This window comes from Esox lucius, chromosome 6 (assembly GCF_011004845.1).
Source record: "Esox lucius isolate fEsoLuc1 chromosome 6, fEsoLuc1.pri, whole genome shotgun sequence".
Lineage (NCBI taxonomy): Eukaryota > Metazoa > Chordata > Actinopteri > Esociformes > Esocidae > Esox > Esox lucius.
In genome coordinates, this window is record NC_047574.1 from 26,772,603 (window position 1) to 26,798,316 (window position 25,714).

Below are 25,714 nucleotides of genomic sequence, written 5' to 3' on the forward strand. Positions count from 1 at the left end.
AAAGGCCTGAATATTATGCTAATTGGATTTTGGGGTAATTTGTTTCCACCACAAATTACCCAAATTTGTGGTGGAAACAAATTCCTCCCCAGAGGAATACTTTTCTGTATCTCCACTAGATGGCAATAAATACTAAGCAGAGAGAACCACTACACTGAAGCACTTATTTTATTAAGGATATCTATTCTGGAACTTGATCAAGTTGATGTTAACAGTAAATTACTCAATCAGTCAAATGTATTAATAAATCAGACTTTTTACAGCAGCAGTTGTCACAGTTGTCAAGTGCGTTTTTACAAAACACCCAGCCTGAAACCCCAAGGAGCAATTCTAGTGGCTAGGAAAAACTCCCTAAGAAAAATTACCGCTCAAATCTTGAAGAGAGTTTTTGTTTGTTTACTTCAAAATACTTTATTTATGGAACTGTATTTGTTAGAAAGAATAACAATACATGAAAATAAAAGACAAATACTGTGTTCCTCCGGGAACCAATTGTGGAGGGGTGCTAAGTGGCCACCAGATGGAGACAAAGCCCTTTAGCCCATCCCAGGCAAAGACATCTGGGGCTGACCAGCCTCCATACACTTGCAGGTCATTGCCTAATTGGTCAGGGCCCTAGATAAGCCACCTCTAAAAACTCAAAAAGTGGAGAGAGAGGCATGATTGAGACTCTCAGTATGTCAGTGTTGCTGACAAAGGTTTGAGTTACATTTGTAAAATACTTTACATTTTGTGGAACTTTTGTTGAAGGCTTATTTTGTTTTGTTGAAACCCAGAGAACTACTGCTTTTGTTAGTGATTGAAAATCAAAGCTCACTGAAGCATTTGATTCTTTGATTAAATTGAAAAAGGGCTTTTGAACAAGTGCACAGTGGTGACACTTGTTTATCACGTGGTGTCTATATATTGGTATCTTTTCCCACAAAATACCACAAGACTTTGTGGCACAATGGTTAGGTGTGCGCACTGCAAAGGCGAATTACAATTCAAGGTTTGTATCCCACATTGTTATTGCCATACCAGCTAGCTTTTTTAAACTGTGCATCCGTTCGAATGTTTTGGAATATAAAGGCAAGTGTCATAAGATACTCTAAGTGAAACAACCGGTGAAGAGGGATGGATAGATGACACTACACTGACATGGAGGCCTACATACAGGGCTTTGAAAGGACTGCAACCAGTGAGCAGTGGCCCAAGGTCAGCACAAAAAGCCTATCTGGATGTAGATAATGTAGATAAAGGAATGTGACCGCCTATAGTAGGAATAGTCGCCCATCTGGAATGTTCCCCAGTGAGCAGTTCCACAGACATGAGCCCCCACAGGATCTGCCCCGCATCCAGAGGTGAAGCTGTTTCCACTTTCCTGAGGTAGGCCCCGTCCTGAGGTAGGCCACCTGTCCTGAGGTAAGCCACTTGCCCTGAAGTAGGCTACCTTTCCTGAGGTAGGCCACCTGCCCCGAGATAGGCCACCTATCCTGAGGTAGGCCACTTGTCCTGAGGTAGGCCACTTGTCCTGAGGTAGGCCACCTGCCCTGAGGTAGGCCACCTGTCCTTGGGGAAAAAGATTGCCATCTGCTGAGGTAGGCCAGTTGAGGTAGGCCATCTGACCTGAGGTAGGCCACCTGCACTGAGGTAGGCCACCTGACCTAAGGTAAGCCACCTGACCTGAGGTAGACCACCTGTCCTAAGGTAGGCCACCTGACCTGAGGTAGGCCACCTGCACTGAGGTAGGCCACCTGACCTAAGGTAAGCCACCTGACCTGAGGTAGACCACCTGTCCTAAGGTAGGCCACCTGACCTGAGGTAGGGCACCTGCCCTGAGGTAGGCCATCTGTCCTTGGGGAAAAAGATTGCCATCTGCTGACCAGTTGCTTGGGACAAAGAGTCAACCTATCCTTAATGGTGAAAGCCCTGGTTGAGGCGAAACAAATAAAGGCTTTGCTGGACCCCAGCAGCATGTTCACGCTAGCCCGCCCTTACCTGGTGAATCAAGAAAACCAGTGGTCTACCCTTCCAATCAGGGTGTCATGCAAGGTGTCCATGGGGACACCAAGGAATACCCCAGCAGCCAAGTGACAGCTTCCACCAAGAAAGGACTGTGTATGATGTGAGTGGGCCTAGTACTGAACCTGACCGTTCCCCTCTTAGGGAGCAACTATCCACTGTATTTCAGCCTCTGGATAAGGGACAACTCCGGCCCCAAGGAAACAGATAATTAAATTAGTAATACACCCAGACCTGTAAAGTAAGTGCACCGTGCCAAAGTGAGGATGAGAAGCGAGTTGGCCAAATTCCTGATATACCAGGAATTTATGTGCAGCAAAATAAGTCATTTGTTTCATCTCATGAAAGTGAAACAATTACGGACCTCTGTTTACCTCCCTCAAACCAGTGGGCTAGTGGAGCGATGTAGCAAAAGTCAGAAGAGCATGTTGAAGAAGGTTTGTGGAGAAGGCAGGCTAAGACTGGAACCAAATAGTGCCTCATCCAATCTTTGCGTTAACAGAGGAATCTAACGCCTCCACCGGTGGTTGTCCGTTAGAGCTGTGCTAGGCCCATCACCCTAGGGGTTTAGTTTACAGTGCCCAGGTGGCCTGGGAGGAGCAGGCCGGTCCCCATTGCAGTCTCATCAAACAAGTGGGAAAGATGCAGTACCTGATGAAGCCCACCTGGCTCCGGGTGAAACAGTACAAGGCACATGCCCAAGCCCAGCAGCAGAGGACCTAAAACATGAGTGTTTTTTATAACCCCAGATTTGGACATAGATTTTTAACTGCACTGCAACAAACAAACTTATATTATTTTATATTAGTGAATAGTTTTCATAAATGTTCATGTTAGGTGGTATTCATACCCATGTTTGTTTTTTTTACTTCATTAACCTGAAATGTCTTCTCTGACCTCCTTCAGTTGTTGTTTAATATACTTTTCCCTCAAAGTTGGAAGTGGAACACTGACTGAGCTTTAGTTATACAGGAAAACAAACCAAGCAGGAGAGACTCATGATCAATAAGGTGAAGGACTTGAGGGAAATGAGAGTGCTGGGTGGTTCAGCCTGACAATGGCTTAGAAAACATTGTTCTTGGACCAGCTCTTGACTCTGCAATTTGTAGCAGAAGTGGCTTGAACGAGGAGAAAAGACCTGGGCACGGTCTGGAAGCAGGGAACCCAATCTCTGTGATCTCAGAACATAATTCCTCAGAAATGCAGCATGGATGCCAGGGTAACAAGGTCTATGGTGACTTTATTGCTTTGGGTTTTGGTTTGCTTGCTATGCTACTGAAATAAGCAGGACTATAGGTGAAAAAACAACGAACAGGAAAAACAATACATTGACTGTATACATGGTTCAATACAAATACTGTAGTAATCCATCAACAAAATTTACAGAAAGACAAATTCCCTAGCTGGCTACTGCTTTTTAAGGTCTTTAAATGACCTGGCTAAAGTGTGTATGTAGTTTTTTTGTAGAAAGCAACATCCTAAGAAGTAAATGCAAATGCAAATATTTTTAAATGAACATATATTTTAATGTTATCAAAATCACTTGCTTTCACAAACAATTCATGAATTTCATGGCTGAATGAGGCATGGTAGTGACTACTAGATTATGCATGTAAAAAAAACATATTACATAACCAAAATAGTTTTTCATTCACAATCATCCCAGAATGCATCACATATTCCTGTTCCCTGTATCAGCTGAAGAGGAGGCAGTCTCCAGGACTCATTATAGTGACAGATTATTTTACTGTAAGATGGATCACACAAGTTGTAAGTTATTGAGAAAGGCCTTATCTGGAAGTCTCTTCAAAATGCAGTTAAGGTTAAAGGGATTCCATTTGATTTATGGTGCATAGAACAGATTTGAACTGTTTTGATCCTGGCTGTTTGTTGTTGACACAAATGTACGATGCTCCCAAAATGATTGTCCCCCAGGACAAAGAGAAATAAGCTATGATCAAACTGAATTGTTGTTCATCACCTTGATCTTACACTCAAAGTTCTATAGAAAACTTTAATCAAAGGTTCAAACTATTTCTATCCTTCAATCTATCCTTAAGAATATGCTCAGATCCAAGTAAAAAATAATATATTCTAGCTTTTGCCTTTCCGCAAGAATTGTTTCTTATCTGCAACATGCCCTATAAGGCCATTTTAAGACTGCTTCTCATAGATGGAGCATGTGCATTCATGCCAGCTGACTCTGCCAGATTCTAAGGAAGTAATTCACTGAGTTTCCTTCTGTCCGTAAAGGAAGTGACCTTTAGGTTTCACAGGTGGTCTAAGACTAATGCACAGCACTCTACATTCAGTACTTTATACGACACAGTATCATCCAAAGAATCAATGATGTGGTTTGCAGGTATTCATTTTTAGCTTTGGAATCAAATAGAGAGAACATTCCCCTTTGCTCAGATCTGTTTATGATGTTTATGTCAGGATGTTTCTTCACCATCATTGAAATAACAGTGATAAGGGCTGAATTATCCAGTCTGTTCTAGTCTTTACAGATAACAAAGTTACTACGCCATACTACTAGGAATAAAGTGTACACTGACACTGACGTTTAGTGGAATATATGTCAGTCCATAAACATGAACCTTTCAGTCCATAAACATGAAATGTTATTGTGAGTAAAGAGACAGTTGGAAGTATTTGGAAAGTTCATTTCTCACAGATTTTTTTTCTTTCCAAATGTCTGTGTCCTTTACTTTGACACACTTTTTCTAAAAGTTAATTCAGTGGAAATACAGTTCCTCTGCCCTAGCCTGTTGGTTAATAGAAGCACTATGATGGGAATGAATACAATAGTTATATACTATGTAAGCTAAGACGTAATAGCTCATGTAATCTAACGACCTGCTGGTTTCCATATGTGCCTGTAGGTTTTCTGTCATACAGGTGCACCTTGTTGTCCCACAGCACTACGTTAGCAGGCTACTCTTTACAGGCTTATTTGTAGGGGCTAGAAGACAGATGGTGGGATTTATATTTTGGGCCATTATGTGGTCTGAAACTAGCCATTATGGCCTATTTTCTCTCCTCTCTCCTTGATATGCTTTGAGCATTCATTCAGTGTAAGTCATTTATTTTGAACAGTTAAATTAGGTGGTATTCAAAGTCCTGTGGGCTCTATTAACATCATTGCTGGTGTAATGCATAAATAATGGTGCAGATATATGTAAAGTAATGAAGCTACTTTAAAACTGGAATGGATACACACACTGGTATGGAAACAGTTCTAGAAGTCTATTTTAGTTTCTAAAATGCCATGGAAATGCCACATTAATTCCAGAACAACCGATTACATTGGGAAATCCAATTTAATGACATTGAGATGGAGGCAGACGGAGTCCCTTGCAGACTGTCTGAACATTGGCAAGCAGGGTCAAGATTAATGAGGCGGATTCTCTTCAAGGCTAGAGACGACGTTTGTAAGAGAAGACACAAGGATCCTACACATCAGATTGATAGAGTGCCAAGGCACAAAATACTATGCTGAGTTATATTCTTGGATGCTCTAAGACAGAATGATAGTTAATTCAAGGCTCAGGTAGTCCTTACAACTGTTTGAATTTGTAGATAATTTGTAGATTTTAAATAACATTTGGACTTTTGAGCCAAGCATTATCCTTGAAATGGATAATGACATTTGGACATTTGAGCCAAGCATAATCCATTATCAAGTAAGCATTGTCCATGAGAGTAGAATAAATTGAAAAGGTGTGGCCAGGTCAGTCCCTAATGGGCTTCCACCCTTTGATTGCACTCACCAGTGTCTTGACTCACCCATACCAGGCATCTCCCATCCCCTGGTTTTCCCTGTGTTGTCGTGACACACCCATACCAGGCATCTCCCATCCCCTGGTTATCCCTGTGTTGTCTTGACTCACCCATACCAGGCATCACCCATCCCCTGGTTATCCCTGTGTTGTCTTGACTCACCCATACCAGGCATCTCCCATCCCCTGGTTTTCCCTGTGTTGTCTTGACTCACCCATACCAGGCATCACCCATCCCCTGGTTATCCCTGTGTTGTCTTGACTCACCCATACCAGGCATCTCCCATCCCCTGGTTTTCCCTGTGTTGTCTTGACTCACCCATACCAGGCATCTCCCATCCCCTGGTTATCCCTGTGTTGTCTTGACTCACCCATACCAGGCATCTCCCATCCCCTGGTTATCCCTGTGTTGTCTTGACTCACCCATACCAGGCATCTCCCATCCCCTGGTTATCCCTGTGTTGTCTTGACACACCCATACCAGGCATCTCCCATCCCCTGGTTATCCCTGTGTTGTCTTGACACACCCATACCAGGCATCACCCATCCCCTGCTTATCCCTGTGTTGTCTTGACTCACCCCCACCAGGCATCACCCATCCCCTCATTATCCTTGCCTTCTGAACCCGTCTTCTCTGTTTGTTCCAGTTGCCAGTTCGTCTTGTGGTTTCCCAGAGTCGTCCCTGTGATCCTTTGTTTCTCGTGCCTTGTCCCTAGCCTTGCTTTTCCTCAGATTTCCTCTTTACCAACCTCTGCCTGCCTCAACCTCCTCCTGCTCACTCCTTGCCTGCTTTGCTGTTTATGGCTACAATGTACTGGTCCCTGCCCGGCCCACGACTGGTTTATCTTTAGGTGGAACCTAGAACCTGCATCAGTGTCCCTGATTTTTGTCAGGCCAAGTGAATTGTTGAGAACAGAATTTCAATTAAAATGTATTCATTATAGTCTGTGGTCTGTGCAGCCGCTCCTTTTCTAACATACTAACATGTTGGTCAGAAGTTCAACTCCTCTGACTTTTCTGTAAGAACTGATGGACTTCTTCCCGATTAGGATGCTGGAGCTCTTCTTTCCACCAAGATATAGCTGCCATTGAGAATGCCCTAGACATCAAGAATATGGATAATATCAACCTACAACTGTGACAACTCTCTTAAAGGCACAAATGAGATTTGGGCACTTGAGGCCTTGGTGAAAGGCATTTGTTATGTAGTGGTAGCAAAATATATATATTTTTTTCAATATTTTTTTTTTTTTACCAAAGTATCTTTCATGTAGTTAAATGTGCACTATTACAAAAAGAACAAATAAACATCAACACAATAAAAAGTATCTTGTGGGTGGCTACATACCTTATAACATCAGTTAACTTTTGGACAATGCGTGGACCTACTTTTTATTGTATTCATTCTTATGTTATAATGTTATACAGTGTTTTGTGAACATTCGACTTTGGTCTCACTGTTCGCAGGACAGCTTCCAGCTCACCTCTGAGCAAAACCAAAAAGACAATAAGTTACATTTATAAAAAACATACCCGTTCTTGCAGCTCGGGGGCCGTACATTCGTTGTCCCTCTCGACATGTTGCCTGCTTCCTTTTCAATCATGCCCTGACACCTGTTCCCTTTCTCACCCTGGGTGGGGTTGTTGCTCAGCCGCCTCTTGGTCCTTGTGCCCCTCTGGTAGCAGACGGCTCACAGTTTGAAACTATTAAGGGGAGCAATGAGGAGCCATGAGGAGCAATGTTATCTTATCAATCTTAGTCTAGGGAAACTAACAAGCAGCTAGATTAAGCTAACCTTCCTATACAAATGTGTTTTGGGAACATCGTGAACCTGACCGTGGTCCCCCTGGCTTCTCATTGCCTGACCGTGGTCCCCCTGGCTTCTCATTGCCTGACCGTGGTCCCCCTAGTTTCTCATTGCCTGACCGTGGTCCCCCTGGTTTCCAAACTATGCAGTTTACAGGTCCAAACCAAACTCTGGTTATTATTTGACAATCGTTGCTTGTCTTTACTCCAGAAATCCACCAAATCCACCAACAGTACCAGAATAGAATATGCAATGTTTGTTGTGTTTATTATTCTTTTTACTTATTTTATTGTATATATAAATGGAAAATGTACATGCAGTTATTAGGTAAAAGCACAGAGAATGTATTTTTGCTTGTGTGAATGTATATATACCGATCAGCCACAACATTATGACCACCTACCTAATGTTGTGTAGGTCCCCCTTTTGCCACCAAAACAGCCCAGACCAGTCGAGGCATGGACTCTACTAGACCTCTGAAGGTGTGCTGTGGTATCTGGCACCAAGATGCCATGAAAGTGTGCACAGGGTCTGCAACAATGCTCAGGTAGGTGGTACGTGTCAAAGTAACATGCACATGAATGGCAGGACCCATGGATTCCCAGCAGAACATTGCTCAAAGCATCACACTGCCCCCGCCAGCTTGCCTTCTTCCCATAGTGCATCCTGGTGCCATGTGTTCTCCAGGTAAGTGACGCACACGCACTCAGCATGCATTCTGAGCTGAAGAAATCAATGTTATTCTTAAACATTGCAGTATACACTAACCTAAAGGATTATTAGGAACACCTGTTCAATTTCTCATTAATGCAATTATCTAATCAACCAATCACATGGCAGTTGCTTCAATGCATTTAGGGGTGTGGTCCTGGTCAAGACAATCTCCTGAACTCCAAAACTGAATGTCAGAATGGGAAAGAAAGGTGATTTAAGCAATTTTGAGTGTTGCATGTCTGAGTATGTCTGAGTTTGAGATGGGCCGGTCTGAGTATTTCACAATCTGCTCAGTTACTTGGATTTTCACGCACAACCATTTCTAGGGTTTACAAAGAATGGTGTGAAAAGGGAAAAACATCCAGTATGTGGCAGTCCTGAGGGCGAAAATGCCTTGTTGATGCTAGAGGTCAGAGGAGAATGGGCCGACTGATTCAAGCTGATAGAAGAGCAATTTGAATGAAATAACGAGGTATGCAGCAAAGCATTTGTGAAGCCACAACACGCACAACCTTGAGCCGGATGGGTAACAACGGCAGAAGACCCCACTGGGTACCACTCATCTCCACTACAAATAGGAAAAAGAGGCTACAATTTGCACAAGCTCACCAAAATTGGACAGTTGAAGACTGGAAGAATGTTGCCTGGTCTGATGAGTCTCGATTTCTGTTGAGACATTCAGTTGGTAGAGTCAGAATTTGGCGTAAACAGAATGAGAACATGGATCCATCATGCCTTATTACCACTGTGCGGGCTGGTGGTGGTGGTGTAATGGGGTGGGGGATGTTTTCTTGGCACACTTTAGGCCCCTTAGTGCCAACTGGGCATAATTTAAATGCCACGGCCTACCTGAGCATTGTTTCTGACCATGTCCATCCCTTTCTGACCACCATGTGCCCATCCTCTGATGGCTACTTCCAGCAGGATAATGCACCATGTCACAAAGCTCGAATTATTTCAAATTGGTTTCTTGAACATGACAATGAGTTCACTGTACTGAAATGGCCCCCACAGTCACCAGATCTCAACCCAATAGAGCATCTTTGGGATGTGGTGGAACGGGAGCTTCGTGCCCTGGATGTGCATCCCACAAATCTCCATCAACTGCAAGATGCTATCCTATCAATATGGGCCAACATTTCTAAAGAATACTTTCAACACCTTGTTGAATCAATGCCACGTAGAATTAAGGCAGTTCTGAAGGCGAAAGGGGGTCAAACAAAGTATTAGTATGGTGTTCCTAATAATCCTTTAGGTGAGTGTGTGACATTTCTTGTGTGATTTCATTAAATGTGCGTTTAATTAATTTTATGACATTGTTTCAACATGTTTGTCTCAATCTGCCTGCCAGACCGTGTAGACTTGTGAACGGTTAATTTTGAACACCTTTTTCTTAATTATCCTATTTCATGTTTTATGTACGTTTGTCTTTATCCTCAGTTGACCAATTGCATTCACTTAAATTTACATCCAGTCACGCATTTATTATCGAATTTGTCAACATAAATTTGTCTAAATCCAAACTGTTTTGATACGTTTTATTTGTTCTATTGCCTTGATATTAACTGTTTGCGATCATTCCTCGCATGTTAAGGGAGGGGTAACACCGCTGTTTCACAAAATCAGTAAAATGCTTGTTAAGATCGGCTCAGATGGACTAACGATGCTTAATTAATGAGCAATGTTAAGTGCCACTTAAGTATGCTTTTGAGAAGCATTGATAAAATCCTCATGTTACTGTACATATAGCTGCCTACAAAGATGCCATGATTGCATGCATGGAACTAATTTCTTATCAAATAGAAACTAAGACCAAACACTACTTCTATGGGTCAATTAATTTAAAGTATATTTGATTTTGACAGCATCTCTATAGATTTTAACAAAATTTCAGGAATATACATTTTTGGATCTCATCTTCATCCGCTTATCCGTATCGGGTCGCGGAGGCAGCAGCTCCAGCAGGGGACCCCAAACTTCCCTTTCCCGAGCCACATTTGCCAGCTCTGACTGGGGGATCCCAAGGCGTTCCTATGCCAGTGTCGAAATATAATCTCTCCACCTAGTCCTGGGCCTACCCCGAGGTCTCCTCCCAGCTGGACGTGCCTGGAACACCTCCCTAGGGAGATGTCCTGGGGGCATCCTTACCAGATGCCCGAACCACCTCAACTGGCTCCTTTCGACGCAAAGGAGCAGCGGCTCTACTCCGAGTTCCTCACGGATGGCTGAGCTTCTCACCCTATCCCTAAGGGAGAAGCCAGCCACCTTTCTGAGAAAACCCATTTCAGCCGCTTGTACTCGCAATCTTGTTCTTTCGGTCATGACCCAGCCTTCATGACCATAGGTGAGGGTAGGAATGAAAATTGACCGGTAGACTGCCCTTTGATGCACCGAAGACCTTTAGACCACAGCTCCCCACCCCAGCTTCGGCAATGGAGGTTTTGAACATCGACCACTCAGGTTCAATGCCCCCAACCTCCACATGGATGCCAGAAAACCTCCGCTGGAGGTGTGAGTTGAAGATCTTTCGGACAGGGGCCTCCTCCAGACGTTCCCAGTTCACCCGCACTACCCGTTTGGGTTTTCCCGGTCTGTCCAGAGTCTTCCCCCACTCCCTGACCCAACTCACCACCAGATGGTGATCGGTTGACAGCTCCGCCCCTCTCTTTACCCGAGTGTCCAAAACATGCAGTCTCAGATCCGATGACACGATCACAAAATCAATCATCGACCTTCGGCCTAGGGTGCTCTGGTACCACGTACAGTTATGAGCATCCTTATGTTCGAACATGGTGTTCGTTATAGATAATCCATGACTAGCACAGAACTCTAACAAAAAACGACCACTCAAGTTCAGATCAGGGAGGCCGTTCCTCCCTATCACGCCTGTCCAGGTGTCTCCATCATTGCCCATGTGTGCGTTGAAGTCCCCCAGCCGAATTATGGAGTCCCCTACTGCAGCCCCATACAGGACTCCATTCAGGGTCTCCAAGAAGGCCAAATACTCTGAACTGCTGTTCGGGGCATATGCACAAACAACAGTCAGAGATTCCCCCCCACAACCCGTAGGCGTAGGGAGGCAACCCTCTCATCCACTGGGGTAAACTCCAACATAGCGGCACTCAGCCGGGGGCTTGTGAGTATCCTAACCCCCGCCCTACGCTTAACACCCTGGGCAACTCCAGAGAAGAATAAAGTCCATCCCCTATCCAGGAGTACAGTTCCAGAACCGAGACTGTGAGTGGATGTAAGCCCCACCAGATCTAACTGATAGCGCTCCACCTCCCTCAAGTTCCGGCTCCTTCCCCCACAGAGAGATGACGTTCCACGTCCCCAGAGCCAGCCCCTGCCGCCCGGGTCTGGTCCATCGAGGCCCCTGGCCTTCACTGCCACCCATATGGCAGCGCACCCGACCCCAGCGGTTCCTCCCATGAGTGGTGGGCCCATAGGATGGAGAGGGGGGTGCCATGTTGCTTTTTCGGGCTATGCCCGACGGGCTCCGTGGCAAACCCGGCCACCATGCGCTCGCCGGCGAGCCCTCCCTCTGGGTCTGGCTCCAGACGGGGGGCCCGGGCTTCCTCCGGGCAGAGTAACTCCTCTTCCTTTTTTAAACATGGAGTATTTTTGAACCATTCTTGGTCTGGCTCCTCCCCTGATACCACTTTGCCATGGGAAACCCTACCAGGAGCACTAAGGCCCGGACAACACAGCCCTCAGGTTCATAGGAACACATAAACCTCTCCACCATGATAAGGTGATGGCTTCCAGAGATTAATGCACTTAAAATGTATCTATTTTCATACCTTAATGAATGTACAGTATATCAGACTGGTCTCAGGGGGGCGTATTTACGCAAATCTTTAACAGCCAAATTCACAAGATATATTACATTATGTCATGTAACATTAAAGTAAAGACCAGCCAGTAGAGGCAGTGGTGAGCGCAGTAAGATAAAAGTTCAGGGGATTATGGTCGGGATGGTGGATGGACGTAAACATCCCAGACCTTTACTCCAAGGCCTGCAATTTCAAATCCAACCAGAGGTGATTCTTTCTCTAATCATAACCCAAACCTTAACCCTTGTACTATGTACCCTAACCCTTTTTTGTTTTATAACCTTAACCATTACCTTAACACCAGTGCTGTGTTCCCAGTGCTGTGTTTATTCCAACCTTAAATTTTATTCATAACATATAATACGTTTGTGTTAATTCATTTTTGTATGATCCATTTTAGTAGCCTTCGGAACATAGGATAGGTTTTAGGTAAATCGTAATGTATGATACATTTTGGGAATGCATTGAATTGTAACCTAACGTAACGTAACATATCATATACGAAATTGGGTGTCACAAATTGATGTATAATATGTTTTGCATTCCCCTGAGACCACTTTGAGTACATCCATTTCCTCATCACTGGAAATTATGAGATTTATTTAATTGAAAATTTACAAAGTTATCAAGTTATTAAACATTTTTATATTTACTTTATTTAATTGTTCATATTTTATTTTTACTATTACATGTTAATTGTTAAAAAACATGTGACCTGAGATATTTCTTTCAAATTTAATTACGTTGTAGCTTTTTTAAAATATTGTTCTTATTGTACAATATTACTTTTATTGTATCCCGGCTGATAAATGTACTAAAATGTTAATTATATTGATATGTCTGCTTCTAAATAGTGTCAAACAGTGGTTGGAGAATATTTACTTGTGTGACTATCTAAATTATACTCTCTATAGATAGTACACTATGTGATTATCTATAGCTGGTAATATCTTAATGTAATGCGTCTTATCTTTCTTGTTAGGAACTCTGGTCTTCATGCCATCTGTATTTTACTGTGATTATAAGTATCTGATCTGTATCTGATAGATATCTGCTTGTGTTAGGAAAATATGCTTGGATATGCTTGGATAAAAAGGTATTATTTGTCATCTTTAGTATGAGCTGTACTCTGTTCTTCTCTAGTCCACAGGACACAACATTTCCATGTATTTAAATCTATTGAAATGCTGTCAAGCAAACCTTGTGGAAGCAAAAATCATGTTCCCACCCTGAATAAAACAAGGGTATGGTTTGTCTCTGGAAGCCGAAATTTCTAAATGATATCTAAAGGTTCATCTGACTCTGGGTAAGTTGAAAAAGTGCTGTATTCCTCAAATACAGTACTATCCCTTTAAAGTTTTTTCAATAGTTTAAAACTCATAATTACCTGGAAAATATCACATTCCCTTTGCAGTATGCTTGTTCCAAGTCATTCCTAAAGATTGGCCATTTAAGTTTGAATCAGTAAATGTTTTCCCTAAAGGTGGTTCTCTTTGCTTTCAAATGGTAATTCGTTTCTTGGATATTGATCGATCTAGAGTCTTGGACAGTTACCTTTAGTAGGGGTGACCGGGGTCCTGGGGGATTTCTCGTCTGAATGGCTCTTACAGCTCTCTACTCAGCTCAACAGCTAATTTGCTCTCTAATAGTGATGAACTAGTGTGGACAGTTTTACAGAGAAAGGAGCTCTGTGAAGCTACTGCAGATGAGGGTTCGCTCACTGGTCAACCAACATCGCCCATGTAATTAATTTCCTCCATCACAGCACTGCAGCACAGAAAAACTGCACTGCAACTGGCTTTTCTGCTTTCTGTTGCCAAATAAAGAGTGATTACTGGAGGGTCCTGTCCATGGTCTTTTATTGAATAACTACATGGCTTTGACTGACTTATACTCAGTGGCTGTGAAAATGAATGCTACGAGACAGATTTGCACTAGGTGCACAGTTTGCACTTGTTTGTTTTCTTCCAGTAAGCAATAAAACCCTGAATACAAATCAAAAACACCTTCTGTTAGCTATCTGGTGTTGATGCTAGCTGCTAGGTTTTTAATTTGTAATCTCCAATGTTTTAATCTGTAAATTCCATATGATAGGAATCTCCTATTTAGTGGTGGGTGGTCTCTCCTGTCTATCTTTCTACCTAGCTGGCTACTGGAACTTTAATGAGGCAGCCTTAAGAAGCCAGCCAGCAAGCCACAAACATTACCAGGAAGGACGGCCCTGTTTTGACCTCCTCCCGATTATCTAGATTTCTCTAAAAAACTGATTTGGCATAAGGTATGTATCTTTTGAATCGAGTTCAAGTGAATTCATGTTTGACTTCTTGCTTACTTAACTGACGCATGTTTACTTGGATTTGCATTCATGTGTATTTACTTAGTTATTGTATTTGGTCCCGGTGGTGTACTTTCCCTTTTCTATTCTTTGCATTCTCTCCTGTGAGGAGTAAGGGAGTCAAGTTGCATTATATTCTGTCAATCCTTTACTGTATTTTGGAAATTTTACAACGAGTGAGAATAAATTGCTGAATAAATACCTAAGACTGGAATATGAAGCAGGTTATATTAATATTTGTAGGTTATGCTGGATATATGCTTTCTATTATTTTGTGATCATGGCTAAGCAGAGCTGAGCATGCATGTGATCCGCCTATCATCAAGCTCTGTCTAGGTGATATGTTGTCGTTGCAAATGGGAGTGCAAAACTTTACCTCCATATTATTCAAATAAGTTATTTGAAGTGAATTGGTGTCCTGATAGTTGTTAGTGTGTACTGGCCCTACATGGTCAATGTCAGGTGAATTCTCATCTTTCTTGGATATAATTAATTGTTCCTCAGCTATGCAAAATGCAAACTACATGCTCATCTTTCATTAGTATTTGGATGAATGTGAAGGCAAGTTTTTGTTGGCATGTCATTCCTAAGTTTGTCTGCTTTATCAAATAGTAATAAAAAAATTGGCTAAATAATGAGGATTTGTGATGAATGAGCCATCTTCTTTATTGAAAGAGAGTTGAATTGGTCTGCTTACCCATTATTTCATTTAAAGTACTCCAAAGCTTTTTTCCCATGACGCTTTAAATTATATCATAGTTTCTTCTTTCTTCTCCTTCTTTTTTGTGAAGTATAGCCACATAGTTTTTCAATTAAGTATGTTTGCCAAATGTGACAAGAATCTGAGACATAGAACATTAAAGTTGAACCTGGCTTGAAAGATTACAAGACACAGCATTACGGAGTATTTAAACCCTTTCTCTGACTTCTACAAGTTTAATACAGGAGTATTTCATGCAGTTCAACCCATCTGAATTCCTGCAACTGAATTACTGTTTCCTCTAATACAGGAAAATAGGAGCTATAGACACATACAGTTAAGCCCAAAAGTATTCATACCCATGCCAAATTTTGAGCCATAGTGAATTTTTAATTGGCCGATAGGTTTCTTCTGGCTGGAAATGACATAAACAAATGACAAAACATGGTAAGACATTGTGCTGGAGATACAAATGAATAATTTAACTATTTCTGTTTTTTTTCTAATGACAAAAAATGCAATGTCCAACATTATTATTTTATATTTGAGAAAATGCAAGTTTCTGTAAATTGAGAATAGCTGAACAGCAGTAGCTCTCTAGTCAGTTACTAGTCCACTGCAAGTCATCTAAAAACAGAAATAGTTATGTTATTCATTTGTATCTCCAGCACAATCTCTTACCATGTTTTGCCAATGGAAAGACAGACATTTCTCAAATGCACCTTAGTTAAAAAGTTCCATAACATCCTTCACCTTCCTCATGATCATTGATGCTCCAAGAGGTGAGATCTTGCATGGAGCCCCAGACCAAGGGAGATTGACCGTCATCTTGAACTTCTTTCATTTTAATAATTGCGCCAACAGTTATTGCCTTCTCACTAAGCTGCTTGCCTATTGTCCTGTAGACCATCCGAGCCTTGTGCAGGTCTACAATTTAATCCCTGATGTCCTTACACAGCTCTCTGGTCTTGACGATTGTGGAGAGGTTTGAGTCTGTTTGATTGAGTGTGTGGACAGGTGTCTTTTATACAGGTAACGAGTTCAAACAGGTGCAGTTAATACAGGTAAAGAGTGGAGAACAGGAGGGCTTCTTAAAGAAAAACTAACAGGTCTGTGAGAGCCGGAATTCTTACTGGTTGGTAGGTGATCAAATACTTATGTCATGTAATAAAATGCAAATTAATTATTTTAAAATCATACAATGTGAATTTCTGGATTTTTAAAGACCTCTACATGCTTTGTAAGTAGGAAAACCTGCAAAATCGGCAGTGTATCAAATACTTGTTCTCCACACTGTAGATATAGAAACACAGAATTAGGATAGTCAGTTCAGTTCAGAGGGGCAATTGGCCAGTGATTCATCAGCTGATGTTGGATTGCTCCTATCTATTAAATCATCAGGTTACTCTGATATGCAGCTGAATGTAATAGCATGTGGGTGCAAATCCAGCCACCACACCTGCCTTCACCGGTTTGTTCTGTTAGCTTTTGTGGGATCAGTACAGCATACCTTGTTCATTGCCAATGGGGATTGCCATTAATAATCTTAAGCTGATTTTATTGTTGGTAGAATCGTATACACGATTATGTGATGGCAGTGATTTGCCCCAGAAGAGCAGAACCTAATGCCAAGATATTGTACATACATTGCTGTTCACAGTTCTCCAGTAAATGGTTAAACTAATACATGCTGTTTTCTGTCTAAATCTTTTTAATTGGTTTTTAAAAACAAAAATAAATGAAAAACGTAATCTATAAAAGCTTTCTCCCTAGGTTGCTTCATGTGAATAGTTGGGCTTACTAATGCTGAGAGACTGAATCACACGGCATATGTCTTAAAATAAATGTATTTACATGTCTGTGTAGCACAGCCCCTCATAGATATGTTCTTAAGGAAGACAGTTAACCTAAATAACTCCTATAAGCATCTCTGGATAAGAACATCTGCTAAATGCCAAACATGTAAATTAGGCAAGTCTATTTATGCAAATTGGGGTAAGAGGGTACGAGGTAAAATCTGAGTCTGATATAGTTATCTAAGCTTATGGACCACACATGCCCCCAGGAGTTGGATTACGAGCCCTTACAGTCAGTGCCTCGACTTGAAGACATGAGTGTCAATAGTGAATGAATGTTCAGGCATATGCATGAGACAAGGATGACTGCTAACCCTGCCCCAGGACCACACCAAGGTCACAAAAACATAGAAGTCTGCCCTCAGCCACCACACAAGTCCTATTGACGATTGCTATATAGCTAGCTGACCAGCTTATGTGCCCAACCACCAGTCTGTTAACTAGAATAAGGACATTAAGGTGGTTGGAATGTTTGTTGGCTAGTTATGGAATAATTGTGAATCTACTACCCTAAACTCGCAGCAGGAACTTCTGACTGGAACTGGGCACTCTCTGCATATTACAACAATTAGGAACATTCTCCACAAATCCGAGGGGTCAATAAGCAAGACAGAAGCCATGAACACACAAAAAAATTATTTGCAAGAAGACACATTCCATCCCCAAACCATGTGGGAAAATATGTTCTGGTTTGATTAGACCAAGGTTAAAATGTACGTTTGACGCAGAGCCAACAAGGCATTTCACCCAAGGTACACAGAATGGTGCTGACAGAATAATGCAATTATCAATATATAGAAAGCTGAATGTTACCTTTAAACACGTAAAATGCTCCTCAGTACATAGGCAAATCAACCATGGAATGGCTTGCAAAAAGGAAAATCAATGTCCTGGAATGGCTCAGTCAGATACCAGAGCTCAGTTCTATTGACTGATCTAAACAGGGCTTTGTACAGGAAATCCCCTCGTAATTTGACTGCAAAACCCAGGTGTGCTAGGCTTATAGAGACCTACAGTATCCAAACAAAGTATCAGCTGCGGGGTGCAACTTGATTTGTTTCCTCCTCCCCTTTGTTTATTTTTCTTTGAATGAGACCAAAATAATTGTTGCTAGTCCAGGGTGGTTTACTTTGAGGAGATAGTATTGCAAGTGTCTAAAGCAAATATGGAGAGACTACAAGCCACTTCAAACTGAGAAGCGGACCATGTGATGGCAATTTCTAAAGTCCAAACGATTTACGAAAATGGTAGGTAAGACAGAGGAAAACTCGATTGCACAATAAACAGTTTTATTCTTGCAAGGAGAGAGTACACAGGTTACAGAGTAACAGTAAATAATCTCTAAAGCATTTGGATGTACATTCAATACTTATAGAGAAATGGGTGGAGATAAGAATCTGCATGGTCATACCACATAAACAACACATGTTCCTTATCCATCCTACCCCCTGTTGTGTATCTTCCTTTATCCTGTCCCCCATCCTGCTATAGGTTTACGTTTACCTCAGCACCTCATACTTCCTTTCTCACAACACAATCGACATTCATTTTCTTATCTAAACATGGGGACTCAAAACCTTAATCAGTAAGAATACATCAGTTCAAGAAATGTCCCTGACAACCAACAAGGATGTTTAAATGTGGAGCATCTCAGGCACTCAGAACAATTTTTTAAACTTTATTGAAAACATTAACTGCAGATGTTTTCTGTGGCAATTATGCACAATTTAATGATAAAGTAATTCTACAAGAGGTAATGCAATTTAAATCTGACGTGACATAATGTATGCAAAACCTCTAGGCACCCAAGCAATTAATCAGTGATTGTAAGACCACCATATGGCATGATGAGGATAATTACAGAGTTGCATGCCACTTACATAAATGGTAACACTGTGTCTCAGAATACCTTTGAAAGGTTGAATTGTCTCCCAGAAGAGGGAAAAGGCTGTCCCAAACCGAACTCATTTGTATCCCCAGTTTACATCGATCACCTTCTTAATTAAAGATTAATGAAAGCAGTCTGGGACATTTGCAAAAAACAAGCAATATGTTTTCCTTCTAATTTGGACTGATGTTTATATGTGTGTAATCTATATTTTTTAAACCTTCCGATATGTGGTTTATACAGTTAGCTCTGGAAATAATTGGCCACTGACACACATTTTGTTATTAGTTTACCAAAATATATTCAAGTTAAAGTTAAATAATTAATATGGGCTTAACATGCAGTCTCTTAGCTTTAATTAGAGAGTATTCACGTCCAAATTGGAGGAAGGCTTTGGGAATTACAGTCCCCTCTCTTTCAAGGGACCTAAAGAAATTGGGCAATTGACTCACAAATTGTTTCATGGACAGGTGTGGCCTATTCCTTCATTATTTCTTCATCAATTAAGCAGGTAAAACAGGCTATCCTTTGGTATATTCTGAAAAAAAGAGTAAGAAATAAAGAAGGAATAGCCCACAGCTGACCAGAATGTCCGGAGGATGGTGGTGTAGCTGTGGATCATGCAATCTAATGCCGAAACACTGCTTTTGTTGCAACGAGTGGGTACTATTGATGCCCCAGTCCCTGAAGCTGAACCTGTTCCAAGATGTGTGGTTGATCATCCAGATTTCGCCCCCCTCATAACTCCTGGGGTGCTGGAGGAATTATTTTTGGTAGACACCAAATGTTTATGATTTCATTTATTTTACCACTTAAGTAGCCTTTACAAGAGTCAACAGACCTTTATATCTAACTAAACCGTATGTGAATAATGGTCGAATGTCTGGATTAAGATTATGGATTAAGATGATGGCAATGAGTGAAACACAAAGTCTCCTCTCCCAGGTCCCTTGTACCTTTCTTTGCAAACAAAACATGATTGCTGTATTTTCCATAATGATAAAAATTTAATTGAAGTCCACCGTCCTCAATGATGTCATTGCCAAAGGACAGAAGCAGTGTTGAGTGGCTATAGGAAATAGTTCACTAGTGCCAGTTTGGATAGACCAAATTCCGCCGCCTGTTTGGTCAGTCTCTGTCATCTTCTTCATCTGCTTATCCGGTATCGGGTCGCGGAGGCAGCAGCTCCAGCAGGGGACCCCAAACTTCCCTTTCCCGAGCCACATTTGCCAGCTCTGACTGGGGGATCCCAAGGCGTTCCTATGCCAGTGTCAAAATATAATCTCTCCACCTAGTCCTGGGCCTACCCCGAGGTCTCCTCCCAGCTGGACGTGCCTGGAACACCTCCCTAGGGAGATGTCCTGGGGGCATCCTTACCAGATGCCCGAACCACCTCAACTGGCTCCTTTCGACGCAAAGGAGCAGCGGCTCTACTCCGAGTTCCTCACGGATGGCTGAGCTTCTCACCCTATCCCTAAGGGAGAAGCCAGCCACCTTTCTGAGAAAACCCATTTCAGCCGCTTGTACTTGCAATCTTGTTCTTTCGGTCATGACCCAGCCTTCATGACCATAGGTGAGGGTAGGAATGAAAATTGACCGGTATATCGAGAGCTTTGCCTTCCGGCTCAGTTCTCTTTTCTTCACAACGGTGCTGTAAAACGAATGCGAATGAAACACCGCCCCCGCTGCTCTGATTATCTGGCCAATCTCCCGCTCGATTGTCCCCTTCACTAGCGAACAAGACCCCAAGATACTTTGGTCAGTGTACAGTTAAAATAATTCATGCTACCGCTGATGATGCAAAAAATGCTGAATAATGGATGGTTGGAATAAATGACTCTACATGCATTCTGGAATAACTTTTGGCAAGTGCATTTTTTGAAATTATGATTTTTGGATGAACCATCCCTTTAACAAACTCGCACTAACTGGGAAAATAAATATTTGTAAATTCCGTTGTGGATAGTGAGGAAAAAATCCAACTCCCACACAGTAAAGTCCGTAGAAATTATACACATGCCTTTGTTGATGAGAAACGTGTTTTTGCTGAGGCATAACAAGGTTCGATGTAATACATTTTTCTGTAAACCTATGTAACTTCGGACTAACAAAAGATTAGCTAACTTTTTGATTCTTTAGTTGTGTTTGAAGCTTATACTGTTCATGCCTATTTGCAATTTTTGGGGACTCAACAATGCCTCTTTTTGAACCATGTTGCCTCCAGTGAGGAAGAAGATGAGGCAAAGACAATTCCATGGGCCACAGTTTCAGAATTGCACGGTCTAGTGGAATCTTTGGGTTCTCAGTGGTATCCTTACTGATGCTTTTAATCAGAATTTCATTATGACAGGCTTCCCATTTGAAAGATCTGTTGGTTTGATTGACCATGGTCAGGGTCAACTGCCTTTCCCTCTCCCAGTCTCCATTTGGCTTGATGAAGAAACACTTCTAGAGAATGTTGGTTTTCATTTCAACAACATTGTACTTGTGAAGTGCTAGATGCCTTCCTTAAGGTTAATGTATAAAAAATAAATCCATTGAGACTGATTCATTTCATCCTTTTTTGCTGCAGCTTCCAGATATACTATTATCTTTGATACTATCATCGGGGTTTGGATTTCGGCCCATTTCTTCCATCTCCACAAATGATGTGACCTCTCCAGCATACACGATTATTTCATCCCATTTCTCATCCACTCTATCCTCTCCAGGGCCTTCCATCAAGACCTCCACCGGCCCTCACAAAGCCTGGTATTCCGCTGCCTACTCCTCTGCTGAGGGCCGTGGTCTTGCAGGACAACTTGGCGAAAAACATTTATTTTTTGAGGAATGATAGGCTCTATAAGGTGGAAAGGGTTCACAGAAATGACAATGAATCAAAGCTACGTTCAGAAAATGGTATATACATTTAACTACAATAATGAAATGTAAATAGGTGAAATGTAAACAGATGTCCAACTACAGTCATATGTCATATTTCTGCACTTGCTACATTACAATTTGCTCAAGTGCCCATAAGAGGTGTCTGGCCAATAGGGCGTAACATTAATAAACAAAAATATTGATGATCTATTTATTCATTTACTTTTACTTATACAGAGAAATCAACAGAGACTCCTTGATAGTTCAGCCCTGTATTACAACAATAAAAACATATACAAAATGGAAATAAAACTGAGAAAAACTAAGACAAACTGACAATAATAATAATAATAATAAAAATAATTGACAATGATGTGTAAGAAATGTAACATTTAACTTAAGATCACTCTGTATGGCTTTCCATGAGTCTGGGACAAAATATTCAAAAGCTGTTTTACCCAGTTCTGAATAGGTGCCGGTATCTCCAGCAGTATCCAGTCTTGAGAGCATTTGGTAACTACTGTTCTTCCTCCTATTTTTTCTCTGTGAGACAGTCAGGGTGTTTTTTTGCATGACTGTTTTATATATCAACCAATGTCTGGTCCTTTAAGATGAGAATTACTCCCAGCCAACTGAAACATATAAAAGACAGTTTTGATTGTGAATATTTGCCTCAGTGAAAAAAGTGGGATAACTCCCAAAATGAACATTAGATTAAATTTGTGTTAGAGCTCCCAAAATAATTGTAGGAGCACTAAACAATAAGCCTGGATCTAACATTTCTGCCCCTGTGGTTTTCTAAGAGTCTGTAGCTAGCAATGAACCAAGGAGCCTTGAGGTACAGTAGTTGCTGGATAGGTCTGGTTACGGTAGTAGAGTAGTGGCTAGACAACTATTACAAAAGACTACACGCTGTTCAATAAAATAAGTGTTTTGCCTGCTCACTCTTGTTTTCTTTACAAATGTTACATATATTATCAATTCTAACAGGGTAAGTGTAAATGTAGCCAATTGATCCACTACATGATTTAGAATACCTCTCTTGGCAGATGGTGGGAGATATATTCTCCAACAATATATGATATTACAATTGATTCCTAATTTAACAGAATTGCATTCAAAGGGCTACAAGGAGTCACAATCTTTGGAAAAAATATCTCATGATCTCTCTTTTAAAGTCTTTCTATTCAAAAGCAATTAGAATTTCTGGTTTCAAAGGAGAATTTCAATATTCAGTACCCTAATCTTTATTTTTCAAATGAATTCCATCTTAAAGGAGGGTGAAACACTTTCGTAAAGATATTTTTAAAGGCATTTTATTACTTTATTTGACATGAATGTGAAGATATATAGACAAGATTTTTGCAGGAAGAGCAATGGGTTGGATTCAGATGCTGCAGCATCTACAGCTCCAGAAAAAATTAAGAGACCATTGCACCTTTTTCTTTCCTTTCCAAAAAGGAACAGAGGAACAGAAGGGTCAAAATGAGAAATGCAGTGATCTTAAAAACAATTCCGGATCTGTATATGTGCTAGAGACAGTGGCATAGTCTGCCAAACAGTTTTAAAAGATTATCACTAGGTTTTGAGTAACTTCCCTTGTCTTCCTGATCATTATTCTGGAGATTCAGGGAAAACAAAACAGAAAGGCTCCAAAAATACCCATTGTCATTTTACCAGCTGAAAGGTCTATATAACCTTTTTTTTTTAGGAAGATTGGAAGTTAGTGTCACTGCAAACCAACTTAAAAGGTTGCTAGCTACGAACTACATGCTCGAATTAACTTCCAGTGGGACATTGCAAACTGCTGTGTGCTAGCATTTGTTGAGACCTGGCTAGATCCTATGATGCCTGACGCAGCCATTATCTGAGCTGGTTTTTCCATCTACCGGCAGGACAGAATTTTGGAGTCAGGTAAACGTAAAGGTAGTGGGGTGTGACTTATGGTTTAACTCTCACTGGGGCTCGGATTTTGCAGTACTTTCTACACACAGCCCCACCTGTTGTCAACAGAAAGAACTGCAACAAAGTAATTATTTTTATTATGTTATAATTTATCTATGAATATTACATCTTCCTAAATTGCATATCATTTATGTTGTGATTTTATTTAATTTTCATTGGTCGCTGCCTTACTGCTTCAGACTGCGTTCTGCCAATTCAAGTTTGCAGTATTAGGCCATAGGCTAAGTGTGAATGTGGGGCTAGCCCCTCTCTCACAATGCAATGTACATTGTACATGTGAAAATATTTATACGCATGCTCAGAATGTTAGTGTGATCAATGTAGCCCCACTACAGCGTCATTTCGTATTTCGGACCTGATTGTTTGGCGCCAATATTAGTGGGCAAGATGAGTGAGGGGGGTAGATTGTCTTAGCTCGCTTGTTAGCTTCACAAACGCCAGAACTTGAGAAAATGAATAAAGTGAATTTCATACTCGAGCTCCGGTTTGAAACCCTTAATTTGAGGCTCATCAGCCGCAGGATATTTTCATTACTCAAACTGCTGGTAAAAGTAACCACGGATTTAACATGGAGTGGTTTTTGAAGAAAAAGTGGCTAACGTTAGTATACAAAAGAAGGCACTCTTCTGTTTTCCATGTCTGCTATTTGGTGGAGATGGTACTTGGGTTACAAAAGATTAGAAAAAAAATTCTGAGAGGATTGCAAAACATGAGAGCAGCAGGAGTCATCAGGACAACGCTGTTAAATTGGGCTTACTTGGAAGGGTAAATGTCGCAGCCCAAGTTAACAGTGCATACAGGGCGCTCTATTGAGCAGCATAACAAACAGGTGGAGGAAAACAGATACGTTCTCAGTCGGATCATAAGGCTGTATGGATGACGTGTACAGGGAGGAGATGGCCAAGCAAGTGGACGAGACATCATTTGTTGCCATACAGGCAGAACTGATGTCTCCTGTAAAAATCACAAATGGTGGTTGTGTTGCGATACATTGCCTGACAATACAGTGACAGAGAGGTTTTTGGAGTTTGTGGAAGTCAAAGATAAAACTGGACTCAGCCTCTCTAATAGCATCAAGGGTGTGCTGGAACCACTGAAGCTGGGAGAAAAGCGCATCACTTATGATGGTGCGGCTTAAATTAGTGGAAAAGTCAGAGGGGTACAGACGCTAATGAAAGAGGTGAACCTGACCTTGCCACAACTTTGGTCAACAAGGATGAGCATCCTGAAGGTGTTTTTGCAGATTTAATTGCTTTTGCAGCCTTTTTATCTGGCGCTCCAAAACGTGTTGCAGCACTTGCTGAGGCAACACAGAGACGCGTTCCAAGGCCACCCGCTGTATGATGGAACTTTAAAAGTAGAACTGTCAATGCAGTTTGGGAAAACTGAGCTGTGCTGCTCCTGTGTATGGAGGACATACGCACACAACCAGGATGGGATGAGGCCACCATAAGTGAGGCATACGGCCTGTCAAAAAAACTCAGGGACCGAGCATTTCTGCAGCTGCTGGATTTTTCTTTCTTCCTTATGCCAGAAGTTTATGTTTTATACAACACTCTGCAAAAATGGAGCATCAATGCATCTGGGATTAGCAGTGCGCTCACCCGTTTCAAGGAGAATGTCCAGAATATGCGGAAGCTAACTGATGAATGGGGTGCCACCGTTCACTAAGGAACAGACGATCCAGGCCGACGAATAACCAACACAGCGCTGGTGATGGAGGCATGTGACACAGTCATCTCCCAGGGGGGGGTCACAAAGTGACCACCTGATCGCTGCCAAGCTGGTTGACAACTCGCTTTCCCACAATTTGTCCTGTCATTCCCTAAATCTGAGCTCGACTGTGCGGTGAAACTATGGCCTCTGGGAAACAAGGAAAAGTTGAAGTCTGAGCTGACCACTCTGTACTGCCACACTGAGCTTCACACTGGTAAGAAGGCACTGTCTCTGTTAAGATACATCCA